Below are 12,792 nucleotides of genomic sequence, written 5' to 3'. Positions count from 1 at the left end.
TCAGCCTCGGAAGTGAGTGGGGTTCCGCAGACCAGAGCTCGCCTCTTCCACCATGAGCGTGTGGCCCGCGTTCCCTTTATCGGGTGACAATGTGATCGAGAGGCTAAACCCACTGTGTCCATTTCAGACTCCGAGGTTCCCACTGGCGGAGATGGAGAACAGGAGCCGGAGTGCCTGGAATTCTTTCCAAAGTTCCCGGTATGCTGGGAATTGATTTTTCCTGCACGGCTTGGGGCTTCATGGCTTGTAGATGATTGAAGCATTCCCATGGGATGGTATCTCCCAAGCGGACTTGATAGGAAACTGGCCCTGTTCCTGACTCGAACGGGCCTCATAACCACGTGGATCCATTGCCATGATTCTTTACTAATAACCTATCAACTGCCTTTAAGTGTCTCTCCCGGCTGGTGGGATCGGCACTGGGTATCTTGATACCTTGCCAACCTCCCGCCCTCAGGAAGATCAGACTCGACCTTGGGCGGTGTCATCTTCCCATGTCCAACTCTGCTGGGGCTGTTCCGGTCGTTGAAGGGAATGAGGTGGGGGTTGGGGGGAGAGGTGTCGTTCTGTAATTGAAGATGAATCTGGATGATTTGGTGTCCAAGGAGGCTGTGGGCTGTTTTTTTTGTACCTGCTTTTACTATTTGGGCCGCTCTTTCTGCCAGGCCGTTGGATGATGGGTAATAGGACCCTGTTCTAACGTGTCAAATTCTGTTCAACTTCATCTCATGCACAAATTCCTGGCTGATGAAGGGTGGTCCATTTTCAGAAACTAACATTTCCGGGATCCCGGGTGTCAAGAAAGAGGTGTGAAGTTTCTCCACTCTTATCCTTGTGTTTGAGTAACTCACCCTGTGTACGGCCATCCATTTTGAATCATCATCTACCATTACCAGGAACATAGACCCCATGAACGGACTGGCACTGTCCATGTGCAGCCACGTCTATGGCCGTCCTGGCCATTCCCAAGTGTGAAGAGTAGTGACTGGTGATAGTTCTGCCCTTGTTGATGTTGCCAACACTGACCCACGGGCAAATATCCGTCCCCATACCTGGCCACCAACAGGGCAACTTAGAGTATCTTCAGTTTGCCACTCCTGGGTGGCCATGGTAAAGTTCACCATGGGATGGTGACCCTGGCTCAGGATGACACTCTTGAACCCCATAGGCCTGTGCCATCTTCCACAGTCAGCTGCTGTCTTCCACTCCAATATGGGTGTAATTCAGGCTGTAACGGCCTTGTGGATTCCCCCATCAGCACGAGCTGCTTCAATTCATTCAGGACTGGATAATTTTGCCTCCACAGCCAAATATTATTGGCAGCCACTGGGAGAGTTTTGAAAAAGTTCATGATTACCGTCTCTTCGATTGTGGGTACGACAAGTGTCTGTTAATCATCGCCAACTCAAGGCTTCTGCCATAGCGACTCGGCCTCCTGGGGGGTGTTCCAATAGATAATGGTAGGCGGACAGTAATAAAGCCCACAGCTAGATATGGGCCGATGTTATGGGCTGCACCGCCATGCAGGTACTTCTGGAACCTCTTTGACCAAACTATCACCGTAGACGAGGTGTCACAGTGGTTAGCGCTGCTGCCTCATAACGCCAGAGACCTGGGTTCAATTCCTGGCTTGGGTCAATGTCTGTGCGGAGTCTGCACATTCTCTCCGTATCTGCGTGGGTTTCGTCTGGTTTCTCCGGTTTCCTCCCACAGTCTGAAAGACGTGCTGGTTAGGTGCATTTGTATGTTAAATTCTCCCTCCGTGTTACTCGAACAGGCACCAGTTTGTGGTGACTAGGCGATTTTCACAGTAACTTCATTGCAGTGTTAATGTAAGCCTACATTTGACACTTTATAAATGTTAAACTTCCTCTGAATATGAATTGTTGAATATCGCTGGGAATCCTATCTAGCTGTTAGTGTAAGTGAACGTGAGTAAGTTCATAATTGGAAACAAGAATCCTCCTGCCAGCTTTGAGTTTAGGTGCTCGATCAGAGGGATTGGGTATTTATCCAGCTGTGAGAAACAGTTTACCGTTTGTTTAAAATTTCCCAGTACAAAGTATTTGTATTCACTCTTGGGACTTGGGTGTCACTGGCCGGCCAGCATTTGTTGCCCATCCCTAGTTGCCCATGTTCAGAGGGCAATTAAGTGTCAACCACTTGGAGTCACATTTAGTCCTGACCACATAAGGACGACAGATTTCCTTCCCTGGGACATTGGTGAACCAGATGTGTTTTTCTGAAAATCGGCAATGCTTTTATGGTCACCAGCTGATTCTGAATTCCAGATATATTTATTCAAACTCCACCATCTGCTGTGACGGGATTCGAACCCGGGTGCCCAGAACATTAGCTGAGTTTCTGTATTAATAGTCTAGTGATAAAACCACCAGTCCATCACACCCACACCCAGAGTTTACACACTCTGACTTCCGGTAACCGAGACACACCATATTATATACGTCTGCAGGGCTCTCGGATTGGACAGCATTAACTGTCTCAATCAGAGAGCTCATATTCCAATAACTCCACCTGATGGTTATCGTTAAAGTCATTAAGTAGCTCTTTCGGCATCGTTAAAGTCATTAAGTATGTGTCTCTCTCTGTCTCTTTCTGTCTTTCTGTGCATGCCTCTCTCTGTATCTCTCACTCTCTGTCTCTCTCTCTGCCTGTTTCTCTGTGTCTCTTACTGTCTCTCTGCATCGCCCTAATTCACCTTCTCTCTACACTCTTCCTCCGTGTCTCCTCCTCCCTCTCAGTCTCACTCTCCTTCTCCCTCTCCTTCTCTGTCCCCCTTTTCTTATTTCTCTGTCTTTCTCTCTCTCTACCTCGCTCTGTCTTTTGCTCTTGCTGTGTCCATTGAACTCATTCAGTCTCACTGTTTCAAATTCGCTGACGCTCTCTGTCTCTGTATCTGTTTCCCTCTGCCTCCCTTTCTGTCTCCCTTTCCGTCTTAGTTTCCCTCTCTCATTGCATCCTTCCATCTGTCTCCCTCTGTCTCCCTTTCTCATTCCCTGTCCATCTCCCTCCCCATTTCCCCCAATCTCTATCCCTGTTTTTCTCGCTCTGTGAGAGTCCCTATCTGTCTCTTCCTTTCTCTCTGTCTCTCTCTTTCTCGCTCTCTCTGTTTCTCTCCCTGTATCTGTTAGAGACTCTTTCAAACTGTGTCACGCTCCATGTATTTGTGCCCTTCCCTCTCTTTGTCAATCTCCGTCTCTCTATCACTCTCACTTTTGCTCTCACTGCCCTCTCTCTCTCTTTATCTGTCAGTCTCTCTGTCTCTGTGAGGCTGTTCTTTATTTATATTTGAAAGTCCAATAGAAAGAGTCAGGGGTCTTGTAGTTGTAGTTTCCTGTCAGGGTCTAATGAGTTGAAGAATTGAAGTAAGGGGATATTTCAGCAGATTTATTAGCTGCTGCCTGAAGTGAGTCTGTGTCACAGCATAAATGGCAGTGTTTGTACAACAACTTGTGAGTTGCAGCATGAAACCAAATTCCATAACATAGTAATCTAACCATACCGACCAATAGCCCAAATCATACATCCGAGTCCATATTGAATAAACCATTAATGTCGACCATAAGAGGATGAAATTGGCTGAGATAACAAACAGTAAAATGATGGATTTCCTGCGACTCTCCATCTCTGGGTCTCTGGGATTCTCCCCATGCTGTGAGTCCGGAGTCTCCTGCGGGCTCTGCTCCTCATTAAAATGTGTCTGACGGTGAAAACGTTGAGCAGCAGAATCAGGACGAATGGGACAGTCGGGGTTAGAATGTGGTGGAGGAACTCGATTGTTGTCCAGACCGGAGAGTACAGAACATCCGGTGTGACATCTCAAAACCAGGGGATGTTCATCAGCCGATATCTATTTAATAACATAAAATACCAGTAAATGTTCTTTAAACAGCTCAGCACCGTCACTGTTCCCAGAACCACAGCCGCCGATTTCTCACTGCAATATTTACTCTTCAGCTTGGGGCAGCAAATGGCCACAAATCGATCAAAGGTGAAAGTGACGGTGAACCAGACAGAACAGTCAGTGGCTGCATAAAGCAGGAAGGCGTGGATGTTACACACGGGGAGCGTTAGCAGGAAATCAAACTGTTCCCGATAAAGAATGGGAATGTGTCTCAATATCAGGTCGAGGATAACGACCAGCAGATCCCCCGCTGACATGGCCACCAGGTAACGAGTCACACATTTGGACAGACCAGTTTCTGCTCGTCAGTGTCACAATTGTGATTATGTTCACTGTCAGGAAGGGAAATAAAGAATAAAATTAGACATGATTCAGGGAAAGAAGTTACCATTTGGACTGAGGATGGGTTGAAATAAAAAAGAATGTACACACATAAAATCACTTAAATCTTTTTTTTAAATCCAGCATGTCTTTTGCAGTGTGAGAGGAAAAACCCACACAGACACGGGGAGAAGGTCCAAACTCCACACAGACAGTGACCCAAGCCTGGAATTGAACCCAGGTCCCTGACGCTGTGAGTCAGCAGTGCTAACCACTGTGTCACCAGCTGCTCCATGGTAGCAACACAGTGGTATACATTTTGGAGAGAGCTTTCCGGAGATTCCACAACATTGACCTTCACTCAGCCCCAAGGATGAGGGAGTAAACCCTGACAGAAAATCCAGACTGGAGTCCTGTAGATGGTAATCTGTCGTCTCTCAGACAGTTTACTGACAACCCCTGCAACAGAGCTGGGACCAAAGAGGGCTGGTTTGACCCTTGCCTCTGGACAATACTAACAATTGGCAGAGGGAGATTCTGATGCCTTGACGGCACAGAATCTCTATTATATTTAAACAGAACTGTAGCCTGGAGAGGAGATCACAGCATTGTGGCCACTGTTAGCACAACACAGGAAAAAATAGTAATCACACACTCAATTGGCACAGAACACAACTTCCAGTGTTTGCTTTCAAGAGTGGGAGAAAGCTTCAGGTTTCAGCGAATAGCTATCGTCCATAATACTCAGTGCGATTACTGCTGTCCCACGTTGGTCTACTGGACCAGTATAGCTGCATGAGTCCTCTCTCGGCAAGAAGGTTGCCAATCTATGCACCAGGTAAAACTCAAACAAAGGCCAGTACCAAAGGAAAAGCCAAGCAGGCTGCCTTAATGCCTATCGTCCGGTGATTCTGATATCCAATATTATGAAATGCATCAAAAGGTTAGTCATGGCAAGAATCAGTTCCGGCTTCCCAAATTGCCTGGATCCACGACAGTTCACCAACATCCACAACAGGTCCACAATGCCATCTCCCTGGCCCGACAGTGAACCCTGGAACACAGACTCGTGTTTATCAGCTACAGCTCAGATGCAACACCATTAGTCCCACGAAACTCATGTCCAAAGTCCGTGGCCCTGGGCTTGGCTCCTGCCTCTGCAATTGGATCCTGAACTTCCTAATCCATCGACAGCAAAATTAAGGACAATCAACAACATCTCCTTCACAATCATCCTGAACAGCGGTGCCCCGTAAGGCCGCGTCCTCAGCCCCTTACTATACTCCCTATACACTGGTGACTGTGTGGCCAAATTCCCCTCCAACTCGATTTCCAAGTTTGCTGATGACACCTGCAGTGGGTCGGAGGAAGAGACAGAGAATCTGGTGAACTGGGGTGACAACAATAATCTCTTCATCAATGTCAACAAAGCAAATCGACTTTTGGAAGCATAGTGGAGTATATGCCCCGATCTACATCAATGGGATGAAGTTGAAATAGTCGAGAGCTTCACTTTTTAGGGTCCACATCACGAAAAACCTTTCCTGGTTCCTCCATGACGTCCCTATAATTAAAAAAGTCTCCGAACGCCTCTATTTTCTCAGAGGTTTACAGACATGTCAGCTGCGACTCTCACCAACTTTTACAGATGCACCATAACATTCTAGCTTGGTGTGGCTCCTGCTCTGTCCAAGACTTCAAGAAACTTCAAAGCTTGGTGAATGCAGACCAGTCCATCACTCAAACCAACCTCCCACTCATTAACTCTGTCTAAACCTCCCGTTGCCTTGCAGAAGCAACCAGCCTTATCCAGGAATAGCGCACCACGGACATAAGCTCTTCCCACTTGTTCCATCAGAGAAAAAGATAAAGAATGTGTGAGGACATGGACCAACCGACTCATAGAATCATAGAATCACTACAGTGCAGAAGGGGGCCATTTGACCCATCGAGTTCTACACCGACAACAATCCCACCCAGGACCTATCCCCAAAGTCCCACATATGTAGCCTGCTAATCCCCCAAACATACATATCCCATGTCGCTAATGGGCAGTTAACATGGCCAATCAACCTAACCTGCACATTTTGGACTGTGGGTGAAAACCGCAGCATCCGGAGCAAACCCATGCAGACACGGGTAGAATGTGCAAATTGCACACAGACAGTGATCCAAACCAGGAATCGAACTCAGGTTCCTGTGAGACAGCAGCGCTAACCATTGTGCCACCATGCTGCCGACTCAGGAACAGTTTCTCTGCTGCCATCAGACGTTTGAATGGACCCACATTGCATTAAGATGATCTTTTACTACATCCTAGCTATGACTGCAACATTACATTCTGCACTCTCTCCTTCTCTATGTACAGTATGCTTTGTCTGTATGGCACTCAAGCAACAACACTTTTCACTGTATATCCAATGTTATGAAATGCATCAAAAGGTTAGTCATGACATGAATCAATTCCGGCCTCCCAGATTGCCTGGATGCACTTCAGTTCACCTAACTCCCCAACAGGTCCACAGACACCATCTCCCTGGCCCAACACTGAACTCTGTAACACTGTAACTCTGAACATAGAGAAGGAGAGAGTGCAGAATGTAATGTTGGACTCAGAGCTAGGGTGTAGAATAAGATCATCTTAATGTGATGTGGGTCCATTAAAACGTCAGATGGCAGCAGAGAAGAAGCTGTTCTTGAGTCAGCAGCATGGTGGCACAATGGTTAGCACTGCTGTCTCACAGGGACCTGAGTTCGATTCCCGGCTTGGATCACATATTTATTATATGTGAAAATAATAAACCAAATCAATTCAAATCAAATCAGTCTTTCGCATCTCAATCTGAAACATCAGCACGATGTGCCCTGGCCTTACTAATGAACTTATGCAGGTTGATGATGTACACGGGACGGCTGTGATCGAGACTGAATTTACAAGGCTGAATGTGGACATTGGGGAGCTGCGAGAAACTGGACTTGCTCACAGTGGATTCTTTCCAGAGGAACACCACACGTTCTTGTAATAGGAGAAATCCCAACATGCGAGATGTGAGAATGGAACAATTTTTTAAAAAAAGCTTCACTGGTGCTGATGGAATCCCAGGAATTGAAATGGGATCCCTGATGCTGTGAGGCAGCAGTGCGAACCACTGTGCCATACTGCCATCCTGCAAGGTGCCATGGAGATATCCAAGATCACGCCTAGGATACCACCATCACCATATCCGTAGTAGGGAAATGATTGGAAAACATTCTGAGGGACAGAATTAATCTCCACTTCGAGAGGTAAGGATTTATGAACAATAGTCAGCATTCGTTTGACAGGGGGAGATCATGTCTAACAATTCGCTGGAATATATTGAGGAGGTGACTGGATGAGGAGATGAGGGAAGTGCAGTCGATGTAGTCTACGTGTTCTTCAGAAAAGCTTTTGACAAATATGGGAGACTGAACAAGGACGTGATTCCGATTGGAACCAGGTCAATTTGGTAAATTATATTCAAAATGGCTGAGTGGCAGAGGGTGATGATGGAAGGTTGTTTTTGTGACTGCAAGCCTGTGTTCAGTGGGGTTCCACAGCGATCGATGTTGGGTCCCTTGCTGTTTGTAGTGTACATTGATGGTCTCGACATGAATGTGTGAGGTGTGATCAGTAAGTTTGCAGATTATACAAAAATTGGTGGTGTGGTAAATATTGAGGAGGAAAGCCTTAGATTACAGGAATCATAGAATCCTACAGTGCAGAAGGAGGCCATTGAGCCCATCGAGTCTGCACTGAGCACAATCCCACCCAGGCGATATCCCCTGAACCCCATGCATTTACCCAAGCAATTCTCCCTGACACTAAGTCCAGTATATCCAATCCATCTAACCCACAAGTCTTCCGACTGTGGGCGGAAACTGGAGCACCCAGAGGAAACCCATGCAGACACGGGGAGAATGTGCAAACTCCACACAGATGTGGTCCAAGCCAGAAATTGAACACACGTCCCTGGCGCTGTGGGGCAGCAGTGCTAACCACTGTGCCACCGTGCTGAGGAAACTGAAAGGCTGGGCAAATGGGCAAATGTAATTTACACCTGACCAATGTGAGGCCATGCATTTGGGACGACTATCCGGGCAAGGAAATGTACCATGTCCGGTCGAGTCTGAGGAAGTGCAGAGGACCAGAATGAATTTGGGGTGCATATATGAGGATCCCTAAATGCAGCAAGACAGGTAGATGAGGTGGTTAAGACGACATGTAGGATACTTGCCTTTAGCAGCCGCAGCATAGAATATAAGAGCCGGGAGGTGATGATGGAAGTGTATAAAACGCTGGTTAGACCAGAGCAAGAGAACTGTGTACAGCTCTGGTCATCACACTACAGGAAGGATGTGATTACACTGGAGACGGTGGAGAGGAGATTCACCAGGATGCTGCCTGTGCTGGAGAGTTTCAGCTATGAGGAGAGGCTGGTGAAGCTGGGTTTTTTACCTGAGAGCAGAGACGGCTGGAGGTGGAGCGGGTGTAGTGGGTGGTGGTGGGGAATGCTCTCAGGTGGCAGGCGGCGGCGGCGGCGGGGGGGGGGGGGGGGGGGGGGGCGGGGGGGAGCGGGGGAACTGAGTGATATGTACAAAATTATGTGGCACACGGATAGGGAGAAACTTTTTCCCTTTAGTGGAGGTGTCAATAACCAGAGGGGCGTGGATTTAAGGTAAAGGGCAGATTTTTGTGTGGATTTGAGGGAAAATGTTTCCATCCACAGGGAGCTGGGATCTGCAGCTCACGGCCTGAAAGGATGGTAGAAGCGGGAACAACCACAAGAGGCATTTAGATCAGCAACTCAAACGCCAGAGCATATAATTATTAAACTAGAAAGAGTGCAGGAAAGATTTACTAGGATGCTACTGGGACTTGATGGATTGAGTTATAAGGAGAGGCTGGATAGACTGGGACTTTTTCCCCTGGAGCGTCGGAGGCAGAGGGGTGATCTTATAGAGGTCTATAAAATAATGAGGGGCACAGATCAGCGAGATAGTCAATATCTTTTCCCAAAGGTAGGGGAGTCTAAAACTAGATGGCACAGGTTTAAGGAGAGAGGGGAAAAATACAAAAGGGTCCAGAGGGGCAATTTTTTTCACACAGAGGTTGGTGAGTGTCTGGAACGAGCTGCCAGATGCAGCAGTAGAGGCGGGTACAATTTTATTTTTTAAAAAGCGTTTAGATAGTTAAATTGGTACGATGGTTATCGAGGGATATGGGGCAAATGTGGGCAATTGGGATTAGTTTAGGGGTTTAAAAAGAAAAGGCGGCATGCACAAGATGGGCCGAAGGGTCTGTTTCCATTCTGTAAACTCTATGACAAGGCTGTGGATCGAGTGCTGGAAAATGGGATTCGATTGGATAGGTGTTTGAGGACCAGTTCAGACATAATGGCCTCATGGCCTCATTTTGTGCTGTTAAAACTCGATGGCTGTTGGACCACCCACAGCAGTGGCCCCATCACTTGCAGCTCTCACAGCGCTGGCTGGGATACCGACCACCTCCCAAACCTATCCGGTTGCAAATGCGCAATTGCAGCCAACAATGAGCTGCCTGGTCTGAGAGAGACATCTGTCAGCTCTCTGCTGCTGCAGCTCGCTTCAACACAGCAGCTGCCCCCAGGTAGTCCGGGGGTCCTCAGCTCTTTCTGAGCAGCCCCCGACCAGATATAGACCCAGCCCCCTCCCCACCACCTGGGCCAATCACCCTCCATTCCCCCACACCAATTGCATGCAGAGTGTCAGCAGGGCACCTCTCCCTAACCCACTGTGCATGCAGAGAGGCAGCGAGAACCCCTCCCTACCCCACTGTGCATGCAGAGAGGCAGCGAGACCCCCTCCCCAACCCACTGTGCATGCAGAGAGGCAACGAGACACCCTGCCTACCCCACTGCGCATGCAGAGAGGCAGCGAGACCCCCTCCCTAACCCACTGTGCATGCAGAGAGGCAGCGAGACCCCCTCCCTAACCCACTGTGCATGCAGGGAGGCAGCGAGACCCCCTCCCTACCCCACTGTCCATGCAGAGAGGCGGCGAGACCCCTCCCTACCCCACTGTGCATGCAGAGAGGCAGTGATGCCCCCCTCCCTGCCTCCACCAATCACGTGCAGAGTGGCAGCGGGGACCACCCCACCCCACAGATAGCGGGCAGAGTGGTAACGGGACCCTCTCCCACCCAGCAACTACGTTCAGAGTCGGCCCCGCTACCTTCAGGCTCCGCCCCTGTAGACCGCGCCACCTCATGCTCCACTCCCTGGTACTGCCCGGTGGGCATTACCCAAGGGGCACCTACCTTTGCCTTCGACCTTGCCCTGTGCCCTCAATGGCCTTCAGTTCTCCCGGCGAGGTCATCATGACTCGTCCTCATACATGTGGCCAGCTGTTTTCCTCACGGGACACAACCTCTCCCGGTGAGGCTGCAAAGGCAAGTGTGGTGGACAATTCCATCCCAGGCTCGCTAATTTCATTTAAATTTGTTTTAAAATAAATTGAAATAATTTATTCAGCCTCTTGCCGGAAATGGGCAGGAGACTGAATCCGCTGTTTATCCATTGCCGGTGAAGGTTGCAAGAGGTGAGAAATGGGACGTGGACCTCAATTCCAGGCTGTCACGCTGTTTACTTGATCACCCCACCATCAATGGACAGGGAGTAGCTGTTATCCTGCCGCCACCCCCCTCCCTACCGTGTGTATGTTGGGTGTGTCTATATTGTCTGTACCAGTATGCATGTGTGGGTGTGCGTGTTTGTGTGTGAGCAACAGAGTACCTGACGAGTGTTCCTAAGTGTGCGTTATTCTGGAGTGTTGCAGCAATTTTGCGTCGTGAATTTGTGTGTGAGTGGGAGTAAGTGTCTAAATCTGATTGCTTTGATCAACAAATGTGTGTATTAATGTATGTGCGTTTAGGTGTGTCTGTGTTCCTGTTGCTCTCGGAGAGCTTGTGGTGGCACAGGGGATAGCGTTGCTTCCTCACAGCACCAGAGGTCCTGGTTCAATTGCAGGCTTGGCCACCGTCTGTGCAGATTCTGCATGTTCTCCCCATGTCTGCGTGGGTTTCCTCCGGGTGCTCCAGTTTCCTCCCACTATCTGAAAGTTGTGCTGGTTGGGTGCATTGGCCGTGCTAAATTCTCCCTCAGTGTACCTGAACAGGCGCTGGAGTGTGGTGACTCGGGGATTTTTATAGTAACTTCATTGCAATGTTAATGTTCGCATACTTGTGACACTGATGAATAAATTTCAAATTTAATGAAATATGTTTTCTCTCTGTGAGATCCTGCTATGCAGATATGACCAATAGAATTGATTCTGTGGCCTGGTGATTGGGTGAATGGCGGAGCAGGCTCGAAGGGCCAAATGGACTCCTCCTGTCTTACCTTCCATGCTTCTATGACAAAGTTTTGTCTCGACTTGTGTTCCACACAAGTACTAGACAGTTCCAAGGGTACGATGGGTTGAGAGGGATATGGGCCAAATGCGGGCAATTGGGATAAGCTTAGGGGTTTTAAAAAAGAAAGGGTAGCATGGACAAGTTGGGTCGAAGGGCCTGTTGCCATGCTGTAAACCTCTATGACTCTAAGTAATTGTTCATATTCCACAGGCCTTCAGAAGTTGCAATAGCATCGTATTTAAAACCAAGGAGATTTCAAATAATGGGACTTTAGCTTTTAGATAGTGTAATTCCTATTACATAGAAAACTAGTTCCAGTGATGCAATGGATATAAACACCAAAATTATTTGTTCAGCGCCAAAGATATTGATGTGTGAAGCCGATGACAACCATTTCAGAATATACATTTGTACTTGGGTATTAGCTGCCAGCTGAACACTTTACATTAGCATAGCAAGATTGATTGGCACAGTTGTCAACATACTCTTCAATCATACATGTGAAACATTAAAAAACATCAGTGTTTTTAATGCAAGGTTGACAGGAATTCCACGCCTGTTATACGGATGCAGGATATTTGAACACTTGGTGACAAAGATGCTGTTTCAACTTTAAAAAGGCAGAGAAAAGGTGTAGGCCATGCCACCTCAGACATCTGTTTATTCAATTAAATCATGCCTGCTGTTGCTTCATATCACTTGATAGTGCAGCCAACAAAGAAAAAAAATTCATTCAGAAAATTTAACACCCATAGCCATTTGGGGCAGACCTTTCCGCCAAGTGGAACGAAATAGCCCTCACTTTCAATCCTAACTAACCTCGTTCTAATTTTAAGATGTGCCCCCTTGAACCAGATTTCCCTCAAAATAAATTAGTCTCTGTATCTACCCTATCAAATTCCCTAATCATTTTAAACACCTCAATTTGATCACTCTTTAATACTCTAAACTCAACGGAATGAAAGCCAAATTTATGGAACATGTTATGTTCTCACAACCTGACACAAAGACCAGATAGCATTCCGGTGCCAGACCAATATTACTTTCCTGAGGTTCGTTGCCCAGAACCAAAGGCAGTACTCCAGCTGAGGCTTGACCAAGGCTCTGTACAACTTCCTCATTTTTTCATCCCAAT

This window comes from Mustelus asterias, chromosome 31 (assembly GCF_964213995.1).
Source record: "Mustelus asterias chromosome 31, sMusAst1.hap1.1, whole genome shotgun sequence".
NCBI lineage: Eukaryota > Metazoa > Chordata > Chondrichthyes > Carcharhiniformes > Triakidae > Mustelus > Mustelus asterias.
This window is presented reverse-complemented; position numbering follows the sequence as displayed.